General features: G+C 43.0%; 1 long non-coding RNA gene across 2 annotated transcripts in view; it reads right to left on the bottom strand.

The window, feature by feature from the left end:
• Nucleotides 1-7,471, bottom strand: part of LOC127669990 (uncharacterized) — a 29,984-nt gene extending 22,513 nt beyond the window's left edge. Inside the window, exons 1-2 of one of the 2 annotated variants that reach the window (XR_007974455.1) lie at nucleotides 7,408-7,471; nucleotides 4,255-4,299 (exon numbers count right to left, since the gene is read on the bottom strand). This is a non-coding gene — a long non-coding RNA (uncharacterized LOC127669990). Of the gene's footprint in view, nucleotides 1-4,254; nucleotides 4,300-7,194; nucleotides 7,341-7,407 lie in introns of those variants that run through there. The other variant, XR_007974453.1, reaches the window with a different exon arrangement.
• Between the last annotated feature and the right edge of the window lie 17,469 nt (nucleotides 7,472-24,940).

Below are 24,940 nucleotides of genomic sequence, written 5' to 3'. Positions count from 1 at the left end.
GCAGATGCAGGCTACATGCACCCCATGCCACTGCAGCACTGGTGTCTGGCTGTGTGAAGCAACAGGACCCCCACTCCGGGGGTTGGGAAGGGCAGCCTGGGGTCCTCGGGGGAACCGGCAGGGCCCAGCTCAGGACTCCTGGCCCACACGGAGGCCAAAGACAGGTTCTCAGTCTTGGGCACCACAGATGTCCCTGGATGCCTCAGAAGAGCTGAGATCAGGGTCGGGGGACTGAGGGCCTGGTTCTGGCCTGGGGCTGAAGGAAAAAGAGGGAGGAGGAGAGCTCAGGCTGGTACCCAAGAGGCTAAGAGTTCTTGGCTTGCACAGTGGGTGGCTTGGCTTGGTGAAGACCTCATCCGAGAGCACAGTGAGGCCTCCTGCATGAGATTAGACGTGGCTCTTTAGAGGAAGGCCTGCTCCATTGCTCCAGCATAGCAGATCCTGATGAGAAGAGACAGTCCGTGGTTTTAAAACATTTATTATTATGATGGAGAGTTGTGATGAGCGAAACTGTACCCCACTTTCTCAGGGCAAGCGGGCCTGAGGTTAAACACCTTTTGCAGGGAAGATTGTCTGGGAAGGATCATTTAATTGGCTATGCCCTTCAGGCCTTTAGGTACCTCATTCAACTGGAGATCTGCCTTGAGGCTACTTGATCTGTGGTCATGTCCTGTGGAGGGGTTTGGGGGTTGCTCTACATGCCTGATGGCCACAGACATCTGAAGCCTAGGAGGACAGCTGAAGCCTCGTGTCAGCAGCCTAGCGTCTGGGAGCATGGCAAAGGGCCTTCCGTCCCTTGCAGAAACATCTGCTGGGTCACCGAGGTTTAAACCTAGCTCAACCAGAACACAGGCTACCCTGGTCCCGCAGACCACCACAGGCAGTTAATGATTAATTGATAGTGACTATACATGGAATCCCTGTTTACACATGAGCTTAGATGGGGTGCTTCTGAGTCCTCACAACACTTAGTAGCTGGTCAGCAAGGTTCTGTTGGTAGGTAGGCATTTAATAATAATAACAACAACAAAAAATCCAACTCGATAGAATCTGCTAATAAAAGTAAGTCTGATCAAGTGGCTAGGTATAAACAAGAAAGTCCGTGGGGACAGATGCCCTTCGCAATGGGTAAGATCCAGGCAGGATCGCCTCTGGACAAGATGAAAAGATGGTTTGGTTTGCGCAGGTTGTGGCCGCACTGGAGGTGGGAGGAGCGACTTTCAGGAGCTGTGTTCTTAACTGTGAGTCACGTGACTTCAATGAAAAGGAATCGTGGAAGCTCCAGGTGACACTGGCTGCCCTACAAACACCCAGAAAATAGGCCACACCTCCTTTCGATTACAGCGATAACACATTTTAGAGAAAAGACAGATTTTTTGTCCCCTTTCCTCCCTTTTCTGGACTGCTGGGGTTCTCCAGGTGAAGGGAATAGCTGCTTCTTCTGAGTTCCGGTGGTGTGTCAGCAGTCTCTTCTCAGTTGTATCCCACGATGTCCTCCTCTGAGCTTCTTCCACACCCCTTACCAGTCAAGTCTATTCCTCAGGTTGGAACTATTTCCCTAAAGCCTAAGGCTCATCATGCCACCTTCTGATAACAAGGCATTACAGCCTTGATTACCTACGAGTTTTGAACTTACTAATGTAAACTATTCCATGTAGCAGTCTGTCATACTGACTTCACCGTAGGTCCTAAGTAGCTTTTTGCCCCTCACTTGAGAATGCTAACTATTTGGCACATTCTAGAAGGCTAGCGTTTCATTTACTCTTTCCTTCAGTTTCTTAGGGCATCCTCATCCGTGTGCAGGAAGTGTTGGGGCATCAAAGAGATTAGTGACGAAGATGTTCTAAACATCTATTCTTGTAGAACTGAATCATCAAATAGGCATCTATATCACCATTTCCTATGTCACATCTATCTCACCTGTCTTCAAGATGTAGTGACTATACTGTTTCTTCTATAATTTCAGTGCACCATGAACATTTCAGAACCGTGTTAACATCACCACTCTCTACTGTGACTTCATCTGACACAGTGTTGATGTTAGATGGGAAATGCCTGTATAATATTTTGAGGATACATAGCGATAACCACCATTAGTAAAGACATGTGTCTTCCTGTGCTGAGACAGAACTGAAAGACATTTTGAAAAAGAAATAGAGAAGAAAAAGGTGTAGAATATACCTAGGATAAGGAAAGCTGTGCAATAAAACCTGTCACAGGGGGAAAGGAAATAAGGTCACAGAGAAATAGCTAGAACCAGATATTAATGAAACGCGGATTAAATAACTGGAGCATAAACACACTGAGTCTCTGGTTGTCATGTGAACCTCCTCAAGTGTTCAACTGCTCTTCCAAAAGTCCTGAGTTCAAATCCCAGCAACCACATGGTGGCTCACAACCATCCGTAATGAGATGTGGTATCCTCTTATGAAGTATCTGAATATAGCTACAGTGTACTTACATATAATAAATAAATCTAAAAAAAAAAGAAATTAAAAATAAGGAAGAATGGTCTGAGGGAGACACACAATTCAAGGTCATGGACAGAGGTGAGAAAAAGCATCTGGGGCAAGTGACTTGGATAATTGGTGGATCTGGGCTTCTGAGAGAAAAACAAAGACCAAGGAGAGATAAAGGGCCTCTATAGGCAGGGAAAGGCATTCTAGAGCCAAGGAAAAACACCTCTGAAAAAGGAGAAAGGAATTAGGATAGTAAGTAGTGATGGGGTTAAAGGGAAACATCCCTGACTATCAGGACAATAGGCAAAAAAGAAGAGCGTTATCTAATTGTAACGCCTGTTGAACAGTAGTAGGCTTGGTCGGAGGCCATGTGGCTCTTACTTTAAGACTCTCCAAAAGACATTAAAAGAACAGATCATGGACTCTCACTCAAAAACTAATACACATATGTGCAAAACCATGATCGGCAATCCTGAGATGTTAAATGGGATTTCAAAAGTACTCTCAAAATCTTCCATTCCTGTACGAGGCAATTTGACTTTATTGTGGCTTACTGTGTGGCTGTAACACAATACCTGAAGTTGTGTAAGTTGACATACGGGCTCACCATTCTTCTATTTGGAGGATATACATGTCCAAGCTCCTGCATAGTTGTGAGAGGCTATCACGGAGAGACAGCTCAGTTGGGAAACGAAGCCTGCCTCATGCTGAAGAGACTGTGCACATGACACATTCACTCCGGAATGTGATATTCTCGAGAACAATACACTCACACAACAACATTCCTTTTTACAAGATGAGCAGTCCAAACTTCTGAAGCAGAGGTCCTGTGGCCCAAATACCTTGCACCAAATATTTTCATTTGATGTTTCTATAGTTCTAGTGGGTACCAAGTTTGGAGTTCGTAAACCTTTGTGGGAGTGTTAACATTGATTGTTAATTGGATCTAGAATCAACTAAGACAACCTCTCTATATGGGACTGTAATGGCATTTCCAGGAAGCTATGACTGAGGGGGTAAGGTCTTCCCCAGAGCTGGGTGACATTTTCTGGATGTGATACATATATAAAGATAACAGAAGGGAATGCAATACTGCTTTCCCTTCATTTCCTATTGATGAGTGAAGCTATCCTGGCACTGGTACCACCCTGACCAACATCTGATCGCAAAAATCAGCTGCTTCGGCCTTGCTCTAAGATCAGAAACTCTCTAGGGATCATCCAGACCCTTGAACCATTGAAGCTTCTAGACTTATGGACTGATTGCTGCAGAGCTCTCAGACTCTCCAGTATAAAGAGAGCCATGTCTCACCCTTCAGATGCTATCCTGTAAAGGGTTAGTAGTTCTCTTTTGTTGTTTACAGACATTCTATGGTTCTGTTCCCCCCAGAGAAACCCAGCTTCTAAACAACATCAGATGCAAATGAGGAAAAGCTGTCAAGGTCTCAGAAAAGGGAGGTGACCTTGCTCTCATTGTTATCAATTTGGAAATCCCTGACAAAATGCTGGGAGCTGTCAGCGAACAGGAGCCTGTGGTGTGTCTTGGAGAGGAGTTAAGCAGAGTTTGAGGGCAGATAGCTAGTGGGAACAATGAATACTGTTTGTTGATGGGAGCAGGGCCAAGTAGACTGTCCAGCCCTGGGACAGCAAAACAATAAAACTCCAAAAGATAGGACAAGGCTCATAAGATGAGGGGGTCAGTACTTCCCAAGGAGGAACAATGTTTTATTTTTCTCACATAAATAACTGCAGCAAATTTAGTGTCTTAACATACGTCGCCTTTTATATTTACCTACCATTCTTGAAATGCTCCCAGGATGCTGACATTTGATGTGCACATTCTGAAAAGAAAAAAAAAAAAAAGGAATACATGATGTCATTTATGTCCACAACTTGGGCTCATTCTCCTTGAAAAACAACTTTTGTTCTGACAGTCAGCTTTCAGATTTTTTGCCGGCTGGGAGAGCATTATCACATTAAAACCCAAAGGTCAGACATCTGTGAAACATTGTGTTAAAAGCCAAGAAGCTAAGGCAGAAAAAAAATCCTTTCTGCTTCAACTCAATATAAATTGCAGATCAAACAGCAATCCGGGCTGACAATGGCTGTCCAGTCTGAACTAAATTGTATTCCATTTGACTTCTGAAATGTCATACTGGGTGTTGCATGGGGCTTTAATTTCTAACTGCCCAGTCTTGTTCTTGATATTTGTTCCTTCCAAATGTGCTCTCTGACCTTCAAATGATAGGATTTTTTTTTACTCCGGGATAAACAAGTAAAGTTTTGGTTACATTTGCTATAATCCCAGCATTACTTATTTACTGAGTCGTTTATTTTTTAATACACATTTCCTTTGTGAATAAACAATAAAAATGTAATTACAACTGAATATTTTAGTAGATAGTAGCATATAAATAAAATATTTGTTATATTCTGTACATAAAAATACTTGAATAGTGGTATGTATATAAAAAAAAAAAACATTTTTGCATCTGAGAGATACTCAGGTGGTAAAACATTAGGTCCTGAGTTCCAGGTCAGAGTACAGGAAAAAAGACTACATGTGGTGGCATATGCTTATCTTCTCAGTGCTGGTGCTGCACAGCCACGTGGATTCCTGAGACTGCCCAGCCTATAGAGTGTCCTTGATGAGATCCAGGCCACCGAGAGACTTTGTAAGCAACACTGAGGGAAGACACCAGAGGCTATCTTCTGGCCTTACCATGCATGTGTGCATGTACCCGTGCACACCTGCAAACACATAAATGAACCCACACCCCACACTCTTACAAACATATCAAAGGAAACAGGCATGTTTCTCCGCCAATACAAAAATTCAAAGCTATGATTAACCATAGGAGTACAGACTCCAAGTGGACTCTGTGATGTATATAGCTCACAGTGAAGGTCACAAGGCCTCATAAAGCAGTTTTTGAGAGTGGCTCTTGGCTTTTTTATTCTCTGTAAGATGCAGGTTGTCACAATGAATATTAAAAAGAAAAAAGGACCATATGGGTACCTAAGTAGGGGATATTACAAAGTCAAGATGGGGTATGGAGACCATTAGTGTAAAAATTGAGCTCTGTGAGTTATTGTTTTTGCTAACTTGGGAAGTCGCTTTTCTCTGTTCTGGTTTCCTCAACTGCAAGACAAGTTTCATGATGTTTACGTCAAGGAAGAGTTCTCAGAACCTTATCTGATGCCTAAAGGTATATGATAACCATGGGGAACAGTTAAAACACTTGGAGACAGATGCTTGCAGTGTAACACAAGTTAACTTCAAACCTACCATTTTCCTGCCTCAGCTACTAGAGTGCTTAAAGTACAAGTGTATATCACTATGCTGGTAAGACTACAAAAAAAAAAAAAAAAATAGCTGTAATTATCAGCATGGTTATCATCAAAGTACATCTCATTTTCACTACCATACCAGGCAATTTCAAATATTTTATGGGCACATTTCCAGACAGGGTAAACTGTTTATTAAGTGAGCTAACCAGTCCAATTATTTATAAATTCCTATTACTACTACTACTACTACTACTACTACAGTCTGCACTATAATAATCCTGGAGCAAAGCTACAACCAGACATGGAATCAGGAATCACTAAACACTGACTGAAATGTTCAGAGTATCACAAAGAAGATCCATCTGTGGCTGGGATGGTAAAGAATGCTTCAACCAGCATGGAAACTTCCATTAAGAAGAAAGAGAGACAGGCAGGCAACAGACAAACGGAAGAGAGAAGGAGGAAGACAGGGAGGGAGGGGAGAGGGAGGAGAGAGGGGAGGGGAGGAGGAGAGGGGGAGGAGGGAGGAGAGGGGGAGGAGGGAGGAGAGGGGGAGGAGGGAGGAGAGGGGGAGGAGGGAGGAGAGGGGGAGGAGGGAGGAGAGGGGGAGGAGGGAGGAGAGGGGGAGGAGGGAGGAGAGGGGGAGGAGGGAGGAGAGGGGGAGGAGGGAGGAGAGGGGGAGGAGGGAGGAGAGGGGGAGGAGGGAGGAGAGGGGGAGGAGGGAGGAGAGGGGGAGGAGGGAGGAGAGGGGGAGGAGGGAGGAGAGGGGAAGGAGAGAGGGAAAGGGAGAAGGAGGGAGAGAGAAACTACTATACTTCAAAATCGCTGCATTCTGTCCTACCCTCAGAACTCTAAAATTTTGTCTGGGCCTCGTCCGTGGCTCTTAAACCTCCTCTTAGAACCACGCTCACCTCTGCCTCTGCTGCTTCGCCTCTGGCTCTCAGGGTGCACAGGCAACTCCAAGTAGGGAAAGGGGCCTGAGAGTTTCCTGCCTTGGATCATTTTCCCACAGCTACACTCGGGCTGTGACCTTCGTCCTCCCTTCTTCTCCTCTGCCTGTCTGTTACTCATGTTCACCCCCGCTGGTGTCTCTTGTACTTCCGTGCCCTATGTACTCCAATGATAGTATGCTTCTGCTAACTAACCTTTACAAACCACAAATGAAGGAAAACCTACCACATTTGTCAGAGTCTGGCTCTTTTCTGTAATCTGATGGACTCCAACTGCAGCCTCTCCAGGAAAGGGCATTTCTTTTTTGTCTGAATAAAAGCCACATTTCCAATACTCCTTAATCTCCTCTTAGATACACAGGCTCATTCTTTCGTTGAGGTATTTCTTCACTAGACCCTCCCGGTACGCTCTCCTTGAGACAGGTCAAATAGACTCTCCACTGACTATTTAGCTGCCTCCGGACCCCCAGCTTCCTTGCTACACAGTCCATTTACCTTCAAAGAGCCTCTTTCAGAGATACGCTGTCCTCAAGGCACTCTGATGGCGTCACTAGGGCCCTAACTCCAGCCTAAGGCCAGCCTGAAGAAATTCCAGTCCCAAGCTGCAGACTGCTTTCCTGCTGGTCTTTGAATGCACAGAGCTCCTGCCGGCCCGACCCTACCCCCACCCAAACCCTCCACCAGAGGCAGCTCCTGTCAGTCCCAGACCTTTGATTTTCAAGGAAGAGTTTAACATCAGCCGGTCAGTACCAAAAACTCCGGAAGACGCATGTCAAACTTCCCGAAAACGAAAACGAAAACGCCCCTGACTGTTTTCCCTTGGCTGAGCTCTCTGTCTTTCTTGCTTCTCCAAGGATGCAAGGATGTTTGCCTTTCTCTGTCTCTAACTTTCCCACAGACTCATGGCCTAGGCAGATACCCTCTTTAGACCACAGGAGCATGCTTTTAGCTTTGGGCCCTAAACAAAACTAAAATCCAAAGGCGGGGGTGGGGGGATAATTCCAGTTGCTGTTATATTTCTGAATAAGAAATAGTTTTCTCTGACTTTTCCCTTTGGCTACAAGAAAATCGCCCTCCTCAAATTTCCACTCACTTCTGACTGTATTGGCCACAGCTGAGCCAGTCTACATTCCACGAGACAAATGACATCCCAATAGTCTCAGACAAGCTTTTTATTTTTGGGGTGTTTCGAGGCAAGATGGCTGCCTGTGGCACCAGGCATGGGGAAGCCTGCTGTTCAGGACGCTGCTCCCCTTGCTTCTTCCAGTTTTTCAGAAGTCTTGCTCTTTAGAAGGCTTAATCTGAATTTTATTCCTGTTCTTTGCTTTCACCTCTCCTGTGAGGAAACCATCTTCCCGGGTCACACCAGTCTCTTTGGGTCTGAGGATGTAGCTCTCGGCAGAGTGCTTGCCCACAGTCGATGGCATCAGTGACAGCCCGGCTTCCTAACAGGCCTTAGGAGCTCAGCACCAAATGAAGCTCAAGGAGTAGAAAGTGGTGAATGCTGGGGTTGAGCTGGCTTTCTCCTTCCTATCTGGTAGTTACAGTGGCTCTTTCCCACCTTGATCTGTTGCTACTTTGTTTCCAACCCAACTACCCAGAAAAAGAAATCTCAGTCAGTAACAATACAAGCTACAAGCCTAGATTGGGCAGATCTCCCACTACACTACTCTATTCCCATCTATATTATCCCATGTAACTTGCGGTTTCAACAGGCCACAAACTTCTAGACTCCAGCCTCTCCTTCGATCCCCCGTAGCTCCTCCCCCTTTCCGTTGATCTCTCGTAGCTCCTCTCCCAAACCATCAGCTCCTCCCCCTTCCTCCTGCCCAATCATTGGCTCAAGCCTTTATTTGAAAAGTTAAGGTGGGGAGAAGGTTCACAAGGCAACTCCTCATCTGCAGCCCCTCTGAGGAGTGGAATTAGCATCAAAATACAAGCCCAGGGCGATCTACAACATTGATCAAACTAATCTAGAAAACCCCTCAGAGATTTATCTCTAAGGTGACAAAGTTGACAGTCAATATAATCCATCCGCACCACCCAAGAAATAATCTCACAGAAGGAAAAGGGATTTGACAATGAAATCTCATTTCTATTCCACCCAGACATCTTAGAGTAGTGTAGCATGTTGAGCACCTAGCAAAACAGTTACAGTTAGTTTTGAGAGGTCTATGAACAAGCTTACAGAAAATAAATCAGCTTTTACAGTTTTAGATATTTAAGGGTATTGCTGTTATACATTATATGTATTTTCTATTTTAGGGACAGGTTTATATTTTATAAAGTAAAATATGGGAGCTGATATAAGCTTGAAGTAAAGGGAGAAAATGGGGTTGGCTTGGAGTTGATAATTTTTAAGGGTACACGAAACAGGTTTTACACACACACACACACACACGTTTGTCCTCATAAAATTATTAAATATAATTTCCATAATGTAATACAAAAATTTTGGAATGATGTAAGGTAGAGAAAATAAGTTTTAAAGCATTATGTGCTTTTCTGTTTTGATGAGAAGACTTGGGCAAGATAGGACTTACTTGGCTTGTACTTCCAGGTCACAACCCAACATTAAGAAATGTCAGAGACAGGAGCTCCAAGCTGAAGCTTTGACTCTAGATGTGTTGAGTTGACAATAAAACTCTGAACAGAACCTCATCATGGTTGCCATTTGGAAGTCAGACTCTATCATAAGCCTGAGTAATTTTGCAGGCATCTCGAGAAGACAGACCCAGACATCAGAAAAGTTAGCAAGATATCTTCCCCTTCCCTGTAAAGAACATGGTTTCCCTGTCTTGCTTTACCGGTTTGCCTGGAATCTGCTGGAGAACCTGCCTGAGGATACAATGAAATCACCAGTGCACAGAAACCCAACCAACTGCAGCCAATTCTCAGAATTACTTTATGTGCGAGAGGACTTGGAGCTGACTCATTCCCTCCAGCAGTGATAAATGAGGCTCCTCAGGGCTCTCTGGAGCCTGTGGACGCTCTTACTTGAATTACAGCTGCTTCCAAAGGTAACCTCTCTTGAACCTCCTTACAAACTTCATCCTGTGGAAAAACAGGAGCCTGATCTCATAGCTGTCTCATCCATGGCTGTCCTCAGAGTCCTCTCATGGGTCACGTTCCTCTGCCCTGCATCTGAAGAACGGTCCATGGTTGGGTTTTATGTTACTTATATTTTGTATTTATATAAAACACTCACCGACATCTAGTCTGGGCTTACAAACATATTGAATAGTGGATGCATGAGTCACTGTTACCTTTTGATTGTCAAGCTGTGGACAAGTTCTTATGATAGGAAGTAGATGTATAAATGGGAGAGTAGTGGTTTATAATTCGGGTATTATGGCTTTCCAGGTGACTATTAAAATATGACTAGGGGTTGGTTTTACAACGACTGTCTTCTATGAAACCCGTTTACTGAGTGAGACTTCAGCGCCAGTGGGGTTTTGTTATTAAGTGGAGGCTTTTCACATACGGCTGTATCATGAGACAGGAGAACATCTTTACTGTGTTTATAAATGCCAAGGAAGTTGCCTTTTGAGGTCATTTCAGGTATGATCCTTAATCATATCTGAAAAAATCCATTTTCCATGAAGGATAAGATACCCGCAGGTTGTAAGCATTGTGCTATGGGCATTCTTCTCACCCATTGTTTTAAAACATACACTCACATTTGTCTTAAAACAGTGTTACTTACCCTGCCACTTCACATCCTTCTGAGAGAGGAGGACTCTGAGAGTCCCTGTGAAGGGGTTGTTTCTGGTCTTCATGTGGGTTCCCCTAAGAAGTGGAGTGGAGGTCACCTCTGATGCCTGCCATTGGATCCCCTTCCCCTAACTGGTTGGGCCTCAGTGAGAGAGGATTCAGTCCTACTGAGATGCCCAAGAGGAAGGAAGAACAAAGTATGGATACTCTGGTCCTTCTTCAAAGGGGGAACAAAATACCCACAAAAGGAGATACAGAGACAAAGTGTGGAACAGAGTCTGAGGGAAAGACCATCCAGGGACTACCCCACCTAGGGATCCATCCCATATATAGTTACAAAACCCAGACACTATTATCAATGCCCACAAGTACTTGCTGACCGGAGCCGGATATAGCTGTCACCTGGGATGCTCTCCTAGTGCCTGACAAATACAGAGGGGGACACTCTCAGCCAGCCCTTGAACTGAACACAGGGTCCCCAGTGGAGGAGCTAGAGAAAGGAACCAAGGGGCTGAAGGGGTTTGTAGCCCCATAGGAGGAACAACAATATGAACCACCCAGTACTCCCAGAGCTCCCAGGGACAAAAACATCAACCAGATAATACACATGGAGTTACCCATGGCTCCAGATGCATAGTCAGCAGAGGATGGCCTTGTTGGACATCAAAGGGGGGAGAGGCCCTTGGTCCTGAAAAGGCTTGATGCTGCAGTGTAGGGGAATACCAGGACAGGAAGCAGGAGAGGGTTGATTGGGGAACAGAGGGAGGGGACATGGCTTATGGGATATTTGGGGGGGGGGAAATGTAAAAGAATATATTTAATAAAAAATAAAAAAATATGGGGTAAGATGTAAGCAAAAGGGGTGGAATTTCCCTTTCTCTGGGAGAAGAGGGAGGGAATGGGGAGAGGAATTTGTAAGGGTGGGACTGGGAAGAGAAGAGGAAGAGGGTGGTTGGCTTGAAAAGTGAAAAGGTAAATTAATTTTTTAAAAAGAGTATCACACTCATCATCCAAATGTCAACCTACAGTTATGATTACTTTCTATCAAGTACTGACCAAATGTCTATGCATTTCTACGCATTGCATAAAAAAAAATAAAGTAGAGGTACTATCTATAAAATGATGCTGTATACACGGCAAACCACATGCACAAGGCAAACCAGGCACACATACATGTACCTTCCCATGAAGCCACACCCTTTTGCTTTTTGACCATCTTCCAATCACAACGTATTCAAGGAAGAAGAAACTCAATGGCAGAAGCTTTTGATGTGCTTTCCTCCTGGTGTATTAAAAATGAACTCATTCTAAAATGCCAATCAGTGCAGTCGAGTCCACATCCGGCTTTTGTTGGCTGTGAACCCAGGACCACGGTGTTAACTGCATTCACAAATATTTTTTGAAGAGACAGAAAGCAAAAGCAATGTGTGTTCTTAAGTTTATTCCTTTAGGCAGGTTAAGCGCTGGCAGAACAAATCCATAGAAGATCGAGAGCAGAATGGTGTGATTTGGATGGATCGTATCTCCCTGAGATGTCTTATTTCTGCAGTTGAGACTTGCCATTTCTAAAATTTTATTGCAAGTCTTGGTACCAATTGTCAATGAACCACTAATAACAGCCCCAAAGAACAACAACAACAACAAAAAATAGGATGATCCCTCTATCTTTATCTCTCCAGTGCAGGGATGACAGATTTTCCTTACAGCATAATCTTTGGGATGGTTTTAACATGTCTCCTATTTGGTTTGGAGAGATGGGTCAGTAGTAAAAAGTGCTTGATGCTCTTTCAAAAGACTCAACTATGGTTCTCAGCACCTAGGTTTGGCTACACACAGCCACCTATAACTCCAAAAGAACCTGACATCTTTTGTGGTCCTCAGACACATGTATGTCCTCTCACATGTATGATACACACACACACACACACACACACACACACTTGTGATAGTATTAATAATAATAAATCTTTAAAATATTTTCTATTAAGGCTTGAAAAGTATAAAAGAATCAACTATCTTATTGTAGGCCTCTTGTGTTCTGTGCTACATCTTGGTTACCATGGTGATCCAGTGCTATGAGGATGTAGCCACTCAAGAAACTGACTCCAGGAACGTCTGCTGGAGTCCTACTTATTTTGTTATTGTTTCTTAAGAAGTGTACTCCATATTAATGAAAACTGTTAGATTTTTCATAAATCTACTTAAAACTATGAAGAAGTACTTTGAGGTTGCAAAGCTGTCTGACTCACTACATAACAGTTCCCCTCTTGAGGAAAGACGAAAATATTTTTTAAGAAGAGGGAAGTAGAAAAATGAAGGAAAGCAAGGCGGCGGGGGGGTGGGGAGTGGGGGGGGGAGAAGGGGGAGAGAAAGAGAGGACCCTCGTTTAAACATTCAACATTTCTACAAGAATTTGGCTTTTAGAGAGAGTTGTAGCTCCACAAAATATTTGACTCAAAATTTAGCCTTCTACAAGAAGTGCAGGGACAATGATGGAGCAGAGACTGAACGAATGGCCAACCAATGACTGGTCCAACTTAAGACCCATCCCCTGGGCAAGAACCAATTCCCAACACTATTAATGACACGCTGTTATGCTTATAAACAGGAGTCTAGCATAGCTGTCATCTGAGATGATATTCCTAGCAGCTGGCCAAAACATAAGCAGAGACTCACAGCCAAACTTTAGACTGAGCTTGGGAAGGTGGGGGAAGGATTGGGGGACCTGGAGGAGATAGAGAATCCATAGGAAAACCAACAGAGTCAACTAACCTGGACCCTTGGGGACTCCCAGAGACTGATCCACCAACCAAAGAGCACACATGGGCTGGACCTAGGCTCCCCTCACATATATAGCTTGGTCTTCATGAGGGTCACCCAACAACTGTAGTGGGGGATCTGTCTCTATTTCCTGCCTGAGGACCCTGCTTCTCTAATTGTGCTGCCATGTCTCACTTCAGTGGGAGAGGATGTGCCTAGTCCTGTAGTGACTTGATGTGCCATGATGGATTGGTACCCAGGCCGGGGTTCACCCTCATCATAGGAGAAGGAAAGAGGGGAGCAGGGCTATGTGGCAGGGATTGGGGAGGATTGAGACCAGGATGTAAGATAAACAAACAAACAAACAAACAAATAAATGTAACAAAAGATAGTTGTAGCTGGTAGTACCCCATGGAAGGGGAGATCCATTTATTGACATAATTACTCACTTGTAGAAGGCTTTATCTCCAGTTGCACCTTATGGTCAACTAATTAAATTATGACCACAGCAGCATTTTCAATACTATCGAGATGAATTTTATGACTTGGACCCCTAGTGTGCAAAAACTATGCAATTAATGCTGTGTTGAAAATTGGGACAAAGACCTGCTTGTCACAGCCACAGAATGTTTCTAGTCTGGTAGATACAACATGGGTTTGACTAATGCTACAATAATAGCTTCGCCCAGAACTGACTACGGTGAACTCAGAAAAATATGCTGAGGGACTTTAAAAACTCTCCTCACACAAGCTCAAAAGTCTGTGTTGGAGGCCTCTTGGCTTGTCCCTTAGCCTCAAAATTCCTGCTTCTCAGTCTATATGATTTACCTTTCTGTTCATTTAGATGCATTTTGTGTCTCTGAGGAATAGAGACACAAAATGGTTGGTGGTTCAACCTTTGTCTTTACTTACTCTTCAGGAATTAGGTTTAGCATTTATCTATAACTCTGCAGTTTGATCTTCCTAGTATTCAGAAGAAGCACCCCTGTATTAAATCGTGCAGTGGTATGAATATGTTAACATACAAACTGGTGACCTTTGACCTTAGTGATGTGAGTGGATCTTGGACAGGAAGACAGGCCAGTCAGACCCACAAATCTCCCATCTTTTATTTATCATCTCTTTCACCCCCGCCATCAGTAAGCATGTTATACATGGGTCACAGTTACTATCTCTCTCCATGGAGTAACCTGACAGCTAACTTTAATTTAAAATTATGTAAGGAAATATGTCTTTTCTTGGCGAACCCCACCTTGCCTGTGGCTTATTAGCTCCAAATGATACAGCTCTTCACTTAAAAATGTCCTCACTACTCTCTCTGCACATGCTCAAAACACACTGGAATTATGTCAGACTGCCTCTTCCTCCTCCTCCTCTTCCTCCTCCTCCTTCTCTTCTTCTCCTCCTCCTCCTCCTCTTCCTCCTCCTCTTCCTTCTTCTTAATATCACTCTGTTTCATGTTCTGGCCCTCAAACGTACCTCTCATTATTCACCTGTCTGGACTTTCTTATCCTTCTAGACTTTATGCTTAAATCCTACCACAAAGCAGCCTTCCCAGACCGCCTGATATAAAGTAGCTTCTCTTGGCACTGACTTTTATAGAATTTTGTTGGTGTCTTTATAACCTGCACTTCTACATGTATTTTACCTATCTACTTACTTGAAATATATTACTATATTGTACTGGCTGATTTTGTTTGTCAACTTGACACGGGCTGGAGTTATCACAGAGAAAGGAGCCTGCCTTGATGAAATGCCTCCATTAGATCCAGCAGTAAGGCATTTTCTCAATTGGTGATCAAGAGTGGGAGGGCCCCTTGTAGGTGGTGCCATCCCTGGACTGGAAGTCCTGGGTTCTTTAAGAAAGCACGCTGAGCAAGCCAGGGGAAGCAAGCCAGTAAGTTACATCCCTCCATGGCCTCTGCATCAGCTCCTGCTCCCTGACCTGCTTGAGTTCCAGTTCTGGCTTCCTTTGGTGATGAACTGCAATGTGGAAGTGTAAGCTGAATAAACCCTTTCCTCCCCAACTTGCTTCTGGGTCATGATGTTTGCACAGGAATAGAAACCTTGACTAAGATATATATTCTAAACCATATGCAGGAAGGGTAGTACATACAGCCTGCTGTTGGTAGAAACATCTATCTCAACTGTCAGATAGTGGGTGCCCCACAAATATTTGTTTAATGGATGGTATACTAATTTTCAATATATTCTTACAGAAAATAAGGTGGTAATATGGCTTCATAATTTTATAAGTGCAATAGAATAACATGATGAAGTGAAGTGCCTCTCACTCTTCTTATTGTTATTGTAGTAGTATATTATTAAAACAGATGGTGCTTTTAAAATTATGGTTTCAGGGCAATTTCACATTCATTTTAATATGATTTAATCGATTTATTTGTAGTTATCAAATAACTAGGAACTTGTGTTCACCCAAACCTAGAGTTGATCAAATCTTGTAAAAACCCACAATGGCATTTATTACCAGAGAGAATGACAACATAAGAATTCACATATATATAGCCAGCTGGATACATTTTTTTAACACTCAAAACTAAAGTAAATATTTTCATAAGTATCAACATTCTTAATATGTGAGTAACATTTAAGACTTTATGGCTTAGAGGTTCACTGTAGATAGCAAATATCTGGAAAATGGTGTCTTTGGGCAAAATAGTAATTATGTCTTTTGTAAAACTTATCTCCTGAAGTGCTAACTCCATATTTTCAGTGTGCAAATTTAGCATGCCATACAGATGAAGCACCAAAGGGAACTTCTCCAATTGACACACTGAGTCACCATTAGTTTGCAACTCCTATATCTCAAATCCACTTTATGTCCCAAAGGGTATCTAGGATGTGTTGCCTTCAATTTAACAAAGAGCTGTGAATCGCTATTCAGAGACAAAATAATGTCTGACACCAGAGAACTGCTACATCATTGATTAGACTCTAGAATGTTTTGTTCCTATTTGACGTCTTAGTTTTCATCTACTGAATTAAATGAACATGACACATCAATGAGTGACCGTGTCATTGGAGAGTAGTAGAGTGGCCAGGGATCACATCAATATAAAGGGATTACATTGATGTAGATGGACCACATCCATGTAGACTGACCACACCAATAGAGCGTGCAGAACATAAGTTTTGAAGTGTGTCTTCAATCTCCTCAAAAGGAATAAAGGCAACATTTTCTTTAACTCCTCCAAGGGATATGTTCAGTTATTAATTAGAGAAAGCTCCCCACTGTTGGGCATTTTGGCTAAGGACATTGAGTCTTTGGAGCCTCTCACATCCCAGGTCTCTGGGACTAATTTTTGTCTGCATAATAGCGTTTAATTTTAGTGTCCTTCAGTAATTCATTTTTCCTGGTAACATAAAATAAAATAGACAATCAAAATGAATCTCCTAAAAAACAAGAAGTACCAGGTCATTAACCAGAATACTCAAGTGATTCTCAGTACAATAATCAAGTACTACCCAAGTAGACATGTGTCTTTCAGGCTAAGGAGGGAACTCTACTGTCTCCTACAACATAATGCCACAGTAATAAGTAAAGTAAAATCATCATAGAAGAAAAACTATTATATGATTCCATTTATGTGGGTCCACTAAAAATATCACACGATTAGAAATAGGATGTGGCATGTTAGTTGCTAGGGGCTGAAGGAATGGGAAGAGCAAAGCTGCCATTTGGTAGCTATAGCAGGTCAGTTAAAAATAATGAGAAGATTCAAGACCTTTGCCGTGCAACCACGAACATGGAGCTAGCAGAAACAGCACAGACCTTTGCTAAGTGTGAGCTTTCATTTGCTATGTTTTTACTAGGATGAAAAAAAAAATAAAACAGACTGCTGTAAAAGGTAGCTTTATACCATGCACGCTATGAATCATAACCATCTGATAATGTTCCAAAACAGTTCCAAAACATGTAATGAGGCAGTACACTGAGGCTAATGCAGAACCACCTGGCTAAAGGCTAGGGCTATTGGAAGCTACAGAAAAAAGGCTTGCAACGTTTATGTCGAACGGGGATAAAATAAACTTCTCTTCGTAACAGATGGAGATTGTCAGGAGCCATCATAGGACAAGCTGATAACTATCAGGTGATCTTCCTGAGATGGTCTGCTTCGGATTATAGTCTGCGACGGATTCGCCCTATAGACAAAGTCCAATAGAATTCATTTTAGGAAAGATTCCTGCTATCAATATGCATTTCCTGTTATTATTAAACATATATAACAATCACTAAGTCACCCCTTTGGAGCAGATCTCTGCAGATCCACGGAGATGTACTGTCTTGTAGTGATACTATATAGGCAAATAGATGACTTCTTAAGTCTTAATGATGATCCTATAAGAATTCCCAAAATTATATCAGTGATTATTAAGCTCTTTGATAATAGGACTGCTTTCAAGCTGGGCGGTGGTGGCGCACACCTGTAATCCCAGCCCTTGGGAGGCAGAGGCAGGTGGATTTCTGAGTTCGAGGCCAGCCTGGTCTACAGAGTGAGTTCCAGGACAGCCAGGGCTACACAGAGAAACCCTGTCTCGAAAGTACCAAAAAAAAAAAAAGAAAAGAAAAAAAAAAAAAAAGGACTACCTTCAGGTACTTTTCTGACAGTCAAAACTGCATTGAGAACTCTGCCAGTCTCCCAATCTCCCAAGTGTCACCAGTCACCAGTTACTTGACTTTTAGATAGTAACCAGACTTTCTCCTACTCAGAGTACATTCCAAGAGGTTGTAAAACAATTAACCAAAGGTCATAAAAAGGGAACTAATGATTTATTATAGGTGCTAGGACAGAAGATAAAATACTGACTGGGTTTATCTACATAGAACTTCACTCATAACTTAGTTATGGTTTTCATCTTTTTTGAACCCGTGAAGCTGATTCAGGTGATGGATATTTAGGCAGATGATTACTCCTAATGCAACGCAGGTAAACAGTCTCTATCGTAAACATCTATTTCATTATTATTTAATTTTATGTGTGAACCTGTGATGAACTTTTAAACATGTGATCATGTATTCTGAAAGATATATAAGTACTGAGGACAAAGAGAAGAAAAGAAGAATTTTTCCCTCCTCCAACCCCCACCTTAGGGTCTTTCCACTTTTCCCCTTAGATAGCTTTCCCAGGACACTTTTTACAGCTTAGTAATAAACACTATAAACACTTCTCAAAGTGTCCCTCAGTTCCTGCTGAGATAGTACAAAGGCTATTTACTTAATCCTTTGCTGTTTGAGGAAGAGGTGCTAAGATCCAGAAACTGCAGTTTCTGGCCCCAGAGGTACACAGAAGGCAGGTCAGCTACAGTAGCAAGGTAATGTAGACTTAGATAAGTAAACTTTTCATTATTATTCAGCAACCCTAAATATCTCAGAAGACAAAATCTTACCCTCCACCAATGCTCTTCCCCCCTCCGCTGCCTCAAGAAGAACCTATAAGAAAGAAAACCCAGCCTGGGGCTGACCCCCAGCAGGAGATCATTACAGAAAACCACAACCAGTCAAAATAATGCAAATAAGTAATTTTTTTTTCCCGTGCTCATTCCCAGCACAACTACTGCCATGAAGACTCTGGGAATGTCTCAAAACAAGAGACAGAAAGACTGTCAGAGACAGTAGAACAAGGTATCTGCTGTGAGATTGTATCTCCTAGAAACGTCAGGGAAGTTACATCTACAAAGCACAAGAGCATGGCTGTCTGAACAAGGTCTGAACAAGGACACTGCCAATAGACATGCTAACATGCAAGGAAGCACAGGGTCCCCAATTGGGGAGCTAGAGCAAGGACCCAAGGGGCTGAAGGGGTTTGCAGCACCATAGGAGGAACAACAATATGAGCCACCCAGTACTCCCAGAGCTCCCAGGGACAAAATCATCAACCAGATAGTACACATGGTGTTACCCATGGTTCCAGACGCATAGGCAGCAGAGGATATCCTTGTTGAACATCAAAGGCAGGAGAGGCCCCTGGTCCTGGGAAGGCTCAATGCAGCAGTATAGGGGAATACCAGGACAGAGAAGCGGGAGGGGGTTGATTGGGGGGGGGGGAGATGGCTTATGGGACTTTTGGGGGTGGGGAACCAGGAAAGGGGAAATCATTTGAAATGTAAATAAAGAATATATCTAATTAGAAAAAAATCATGCAAGGCGGACAGCTCATGGGTTCCCAACCTTAGGCAAAGAACTGCAGGTAATTAAGGAATGTGGAAAGAAAAAAAATAAAGCTTTTGCCAGGTAAGAACAGCACACATGCATTTGTTCAAAATAAGCATTGAAAGGAAAGTAGTTAATTGTTCCTGTCTAAAGGAAACACAGAGACAAAAATGGAGCAGAGACGGAATGAAGAGTATTCACGGACCATCCCATCTTGTGATCCATCCCATTTGCAGACACCAAACATTGATACTATTACTGATGCCAAGAGGTCTCCCAGACAGGAGGCTAGAATGGCTGTCCTCTGAGAGGCTCTGCCAGCATCTGACTAAGACAGATGCAGAAAATCACAGGCTGAGCCTGGGGACCCCAATGGAGGTTAGGGGAAGGGCTGAAGGAGCTGAAGGGGATTTCAACCTCATAGGAAGAACATTATCAATTAACGGAACCCTCCAGAGTTCCCAGGGATTAAAGCACAAACCAAAGAGCATACATGGAGGGATTCATGGCTCCAGATACATATGTAGCAGGGGACTGCCGTATCTGGCATCAATGGGAGGGGAGGCGCTTGGTTCTGCGGAAGCTTGTTGCACCAGCATAGGGGGATGCTAGAAAGGTGAGTCAGGAGTGGGTGGGTGGTGGGGGGAATACCCTCTTAGTGGCAAAGGGGAGGGAGGATGGGATGGGGAGTTTGCAGAGGGGAGATGGAGAAGGGGACATTGAAATGCAAATAGACAATAAAAAATAAATTGCCAGTTTCAAGTTGTTTAACCATTCATAAAATAAATATTTTGTTTTTACTTGGGGGGAGGAATCATCATCATCATCACCATCATCATCATCATCATCATCAAACTGAAATGTATGATAAGATAATTTTGGCTGGGCAGTGGTAGTACATGCCTTTAATCCCAGCACTTGGGAGGCAGAGGCAGCAGATTTCTGAGTTCGAGGCCAGTCTGGTCTACAGAGTGAGTGCCAGGAGAAACCCTGTCTCGAAAAACAAAACAAACAAACAAACAAAAAAATATTTGAAATTTGGAAGCTCAACTTACATAACTTAAATGTAGGAAAAGGATTTTCAAAGGCTCGTATTAATCATGCAGTCTTCCTATTTGTAATGAAGAACAACCACTTTGTTATGTGTGTTCATGTGTTCGTCTACATACTTGCTAACTGTAATGATATAGTATTGTGTTAATAGCATTTGCTTGTGATACTCGCTTGAATACCATTTTAGCTAGCCATTTATGTACTTTCTCTCGTTGACAATCTACTCTCAGTTGTAAGATCATTTTTTGTGGTTGTAGTTATTTGATGCTCTTCCTACCTGGTCCTTAGTGAGTTTAGAAATAGAGATCAAGCAGGGAGGTGGTGGCCACGCCTTTAATCCCAGCACTTGGGAGCTAGAGGCAGGCAGATTTCTGAGTTTGAGGCCAGCCTGGTCTACAGAGTGAGTTCCAGGACATCCAGGGCTATACAGAGAAACCCTGTCTTGAAAAACCAAAAAAAAAAAAAAAAAAAAAAAAAAAAAAAAAAAAAAAAAAAAGAAAGAAAGAAAGAAGGAAGGAAAAAGAAAGAAAGAAAAAAAAGAAAAATAGGGATCAGACATGAAACTTCAACATTCCCTCCATGGGTTCACACACATTCCCTCCAGGATTCCCTAATGGCATCTGAAGTGATCGTCTCTGCAAGTCGTCAAAGCCGAGGGTGGAAATGCAGAGGCAAGAGCACAGTCTGCAGTAACAGTTGGAAAGACATTAGCCATGACATACTTATCCTTGATGCTCAACGGTAATAGCCATTGAGTAGATTTCTCTCAAAGTATAAATGCATTTTGAAAACTGAAGCGTGTGGTGCATATGACCGTCTGCTCACAGGCAAACTTCTGTCCTTCAGGTTTGGAAAACTCCTTCCCCCCTGTAGTGGCTATTCCTGATTGTCAACTTGACTCTATCTGGAATGAACTACAATCCAGAATTGGAAGGCTTACCTGTGATCCTAATCTGGAGGCTCAGAGATACAAGTTTCTGATCTGGATCTTGGCATGGAGAACTTGAGGCATAGTGGCTATGAATCCGAGAAGATTAAGACAGGGAGATCTCTGAGTTCAAGGTCATCTGGGACAAGGCAAGTCCCAGATCCAGGCTTGGTGGAACACACCTTTCTTTAATCTGGGCCACACCTTCTGCTGGAGACCTATATGACATTGGAAGAAGGAAGATTCACTCTTTTTTTCACCTCCTTGCCTTGTGGGACTGAGCCACTGCTAGATCCTTGGACTTCCATCCACAGCTGCTGCTGACCATTGTTGGGGAGTTGAACTACAGTCATCAGCAAATTCCCTTCCTATATAGAGACTACCCATGTATTCTGTGACTCTAGAGAACCCTGACTAATACAACCCCCCCTCCCCCAACTCACACATTCTGGCTTTCAAGAACCAGGGAATCCTGCTGTTTTATACCACATCCCTGTCTTGCTTTAGCCTCCTCCTGCTGGGACACTACTCAAGCTTGTACACTTGTCTCTGGAGCTGTGGCTCTCAGTTTTGCCATTACCACACTTAAGAAGAGCCTCACTGGGGCTGGAGAGATGGCTCAATGGTTAAGAGCACTGACTCCTCTTTTGAAGGTCCTGAGTTCAATTCCCAGAAGCCACATGGTGGCTCACAACCATCTGTAAAAGAGGATGCCCTCTTCTGGTGTGTCTGGAAAAAAACTACAGTGTACTCATATAAATAAAATAAATCTTTTTTTTAAAAAAAGGGGGGGCATCATTATAATATTCACTTAAGATCCAGAGTGCACACAAGAAGTGAGGATCATAAATTATAAGCTAAGTAAAGCCTTTCCTGAAAAATAAAGAAAATATGGCGATAGAATTGATATTTATTGATGAAATTTCCATATTGTGATTAAGACAAATTGTGTTCCCTCTAGCACATAATGCAAATAAATGTACTCTGTTGATAGAACAGCACTCTTTCACTTCTCTTTCCACGTTGTCTCTTTCTTTCTTTTCTCTTCCTTATTTGCTTCCTCCCTCCTTCCGTCCCTCCCTAACCCCCATGTAGTCACTTCTTAATTCGTTTTTAATATATTCTTCTTTTCCAATGCTTAAAATATTCTACAATCACTACTGCTAGGGTTTCTCTGTATATCCCTGGCTATCCTGGAACTCACTCTGTAGACCAGGCTGGCCTCGAACTCAGAAATCCATCTGCCTCTGCCTCCCAGAGTGCCACCACCGCCCGGCACTACTGATTTTTCTTAAAATGAAAACATTACATTCAGGTGTGGTAATACCTATAATGCCGACAGCAGAGGTACCAGGAGCTCAACTCCACTTCGGGCGATATACCAAGACTTTATCAAAACCACAGCTATAACAATCAATAGCTGAGCATTCAGAAACAAGATGGAATCAATGAACTTTTTCACCTGACTCCTCTTCAGGCATAATTCCATGCTGGAATCTATTTAACAGACAACCAGAGAATTCTGAGACCCTGCAAGGAAGGCTGACACTCCCGAGAGTACAAGATTGAAAAACTCTTGTACATCACGATGCGGTGATTTTCATGGCTTTTCTTTTTACCTTTCAAGGAGGGACCTATAGCCATGAACATACAACAGAGATGGAAGGAAAGGGGAAATAAATTAAAATAAAGTCACCCTCTCTTTACAGCCTAGCAGACATTAAGCAGCTCTGGAAAGCTCACGATCAGGCTGTGGTCTACCTCCCCACCAGCTTCTCTCCAGCCTAGCCACCATTCATGCTGGCTCTACTTCCTGTCCTCTGCAGCAGAAGCAAAAGCAGAGCTGCGCTACCCTGGCAGAACCGGAAGCGGAAGTGCTTCATCTGCACATGGCGGCAGAGGAGTAAAGACTTGTTTCCTGGCTTCCACCTGACGGCATAAAGAGAAAAGATCTAAAACTTTCTTGCCTTACCAGAAGGTTGCCCTCTGGCCCCCAAAATGGCTCCCATTGGGCTAAATAGAAGTTCCAAGAGCAGGCAAGATTAGCACATTGAAAGTTCCTGAGAACGAGTTAACACTTTGTGGAAGATTGGAAATCACAGGTTATAGTTGGCGCTGTAGCTGCTGCTAAAATATATAAGACTTAGAAATAGCCGAAGAAAATAACAAAGATGTCTGAGAAACAGTTAATATTATTATGCAAAAACCCAGCAGGACTCAACTGAGGAAAAACAATCATCAAATGCCAATATAGAAATAAATCTCATGGGGGCTGGAGGGATGGCTCAGCTGTTAAGAGCACTGACTGCTCTTCCGAAGGTCCTCAGTTCTAACCCCAGCAACCACAGGGGGGCTCACAACCATCTGTAATGAGATCTGATGCCCCTATCTGGTGTGTCTGAAGACAGCTACTTACATATAATAATAAATAAATCTTTTTTTTTTAAAACAAATCTCATATTTTAGTTTTCTGACAAAGATTTCAAAGTAAATATTCTAATAACGCTGACCTATCTGAAAGATTCACTGGTAGAATAGTGGCACAAAAATTGTGGGAGGTACCAACCACTACCTGATTGGATTTAAGGTCTACTCTTGAGATGGAATCTATGCCAGATACTGTCTAGGTGGCCAAGGAACTGAGATTAGAGAAGCCACGGACCTAGGAAACAACCAATTACTACTGTTGTGTTTAAGGGGCATAGCAATAAAATGACTCTTAATAGCATTTTACTGAAGTCATAAATCAGTGTCTTACTCAGCCACCAGATAAACTTCCTATTGCAATAGATGGAAAAAAATTAGGCCCAAACTACATCAGGAAGGCTGTGCTTATCTATTCAGGCTTAACTTTTTTTGAGACAGGGTCTCATTACCTTTGTCACCACGTTTACATCTCACATGCCCGTTGCAATCGTCATGCAAACACCAACTTTTAGAGTAGTGGTTAGTGGAGGAGCAGTGATACTGTTAAACGTCTAGGCTGTTATTTCTTCACCATTCAATGGTGAAGCCAAGTCAGCTTAGCCCTAACCTAAATGATGGAGGGTAAGAAGGTTCTTTTCAAAGCGATTTCGAAGATTTGTGGCGATAAGGCAGTGCATCTCCCTTCAAATCTAACTGGAAAGCAACCAGAACAAACTCAGTGGATAACCATTGTAATGTACAGCACGTTGAGTCTGGGACTTAAAAACGATTCCTTTAACTTTCAAGCTTTCCTAATGGTGTTTTGGCTCATTTCTGCCAGGTAGCAATGAGTGAAAACCTGGAGGGCCAGACTGATCAGGAAGGATTCGATGGGTTTGAAGAAGGGATTTGCTTTTGCTGAGTCATCATTTCTCACAAGAGCTTGCAATTCAGGTCAGGTGGTCCATGTCCAAATTGCACAGATGCTGAGCATATCAAGAGGGATGGCAGACTGAATAGGGAATTGAACAGTGTGTGAAGCAGAATCTATCCACCTGGAACCAGCAACCCAAGAAGAGAGAATCGCCTTAGGAGCTGCAGTTTAGATGCTAAACAAGGAGCTCCTCCCTAAAACATAATGGAATACCTTGGTCTGGAAATTCCAGAAAGAGCAGTTGAAGCTAAGTTAGGCCAACACCAGCTTTCGG

This window comes from Apodemus sylvaticus, chromosome 19 (assembly GCF_947179515.1).
Source record: "Apodemus sylvaticus chromosome 19, mApoSyl1.1, whole genome shotgun sequence".
Classification (NCBI taxonomy): Eukaryota; Metazoa; Chordata; class Mammalia; order Rodentia; family Muridae; genus Apodemus; species Apodemus sylvaticus.
The sequence above is the reverse complement of the archived record's forward strand: the minus strand, read 5'-3'. Positions and strand labels throughout refer to the sequence as shown.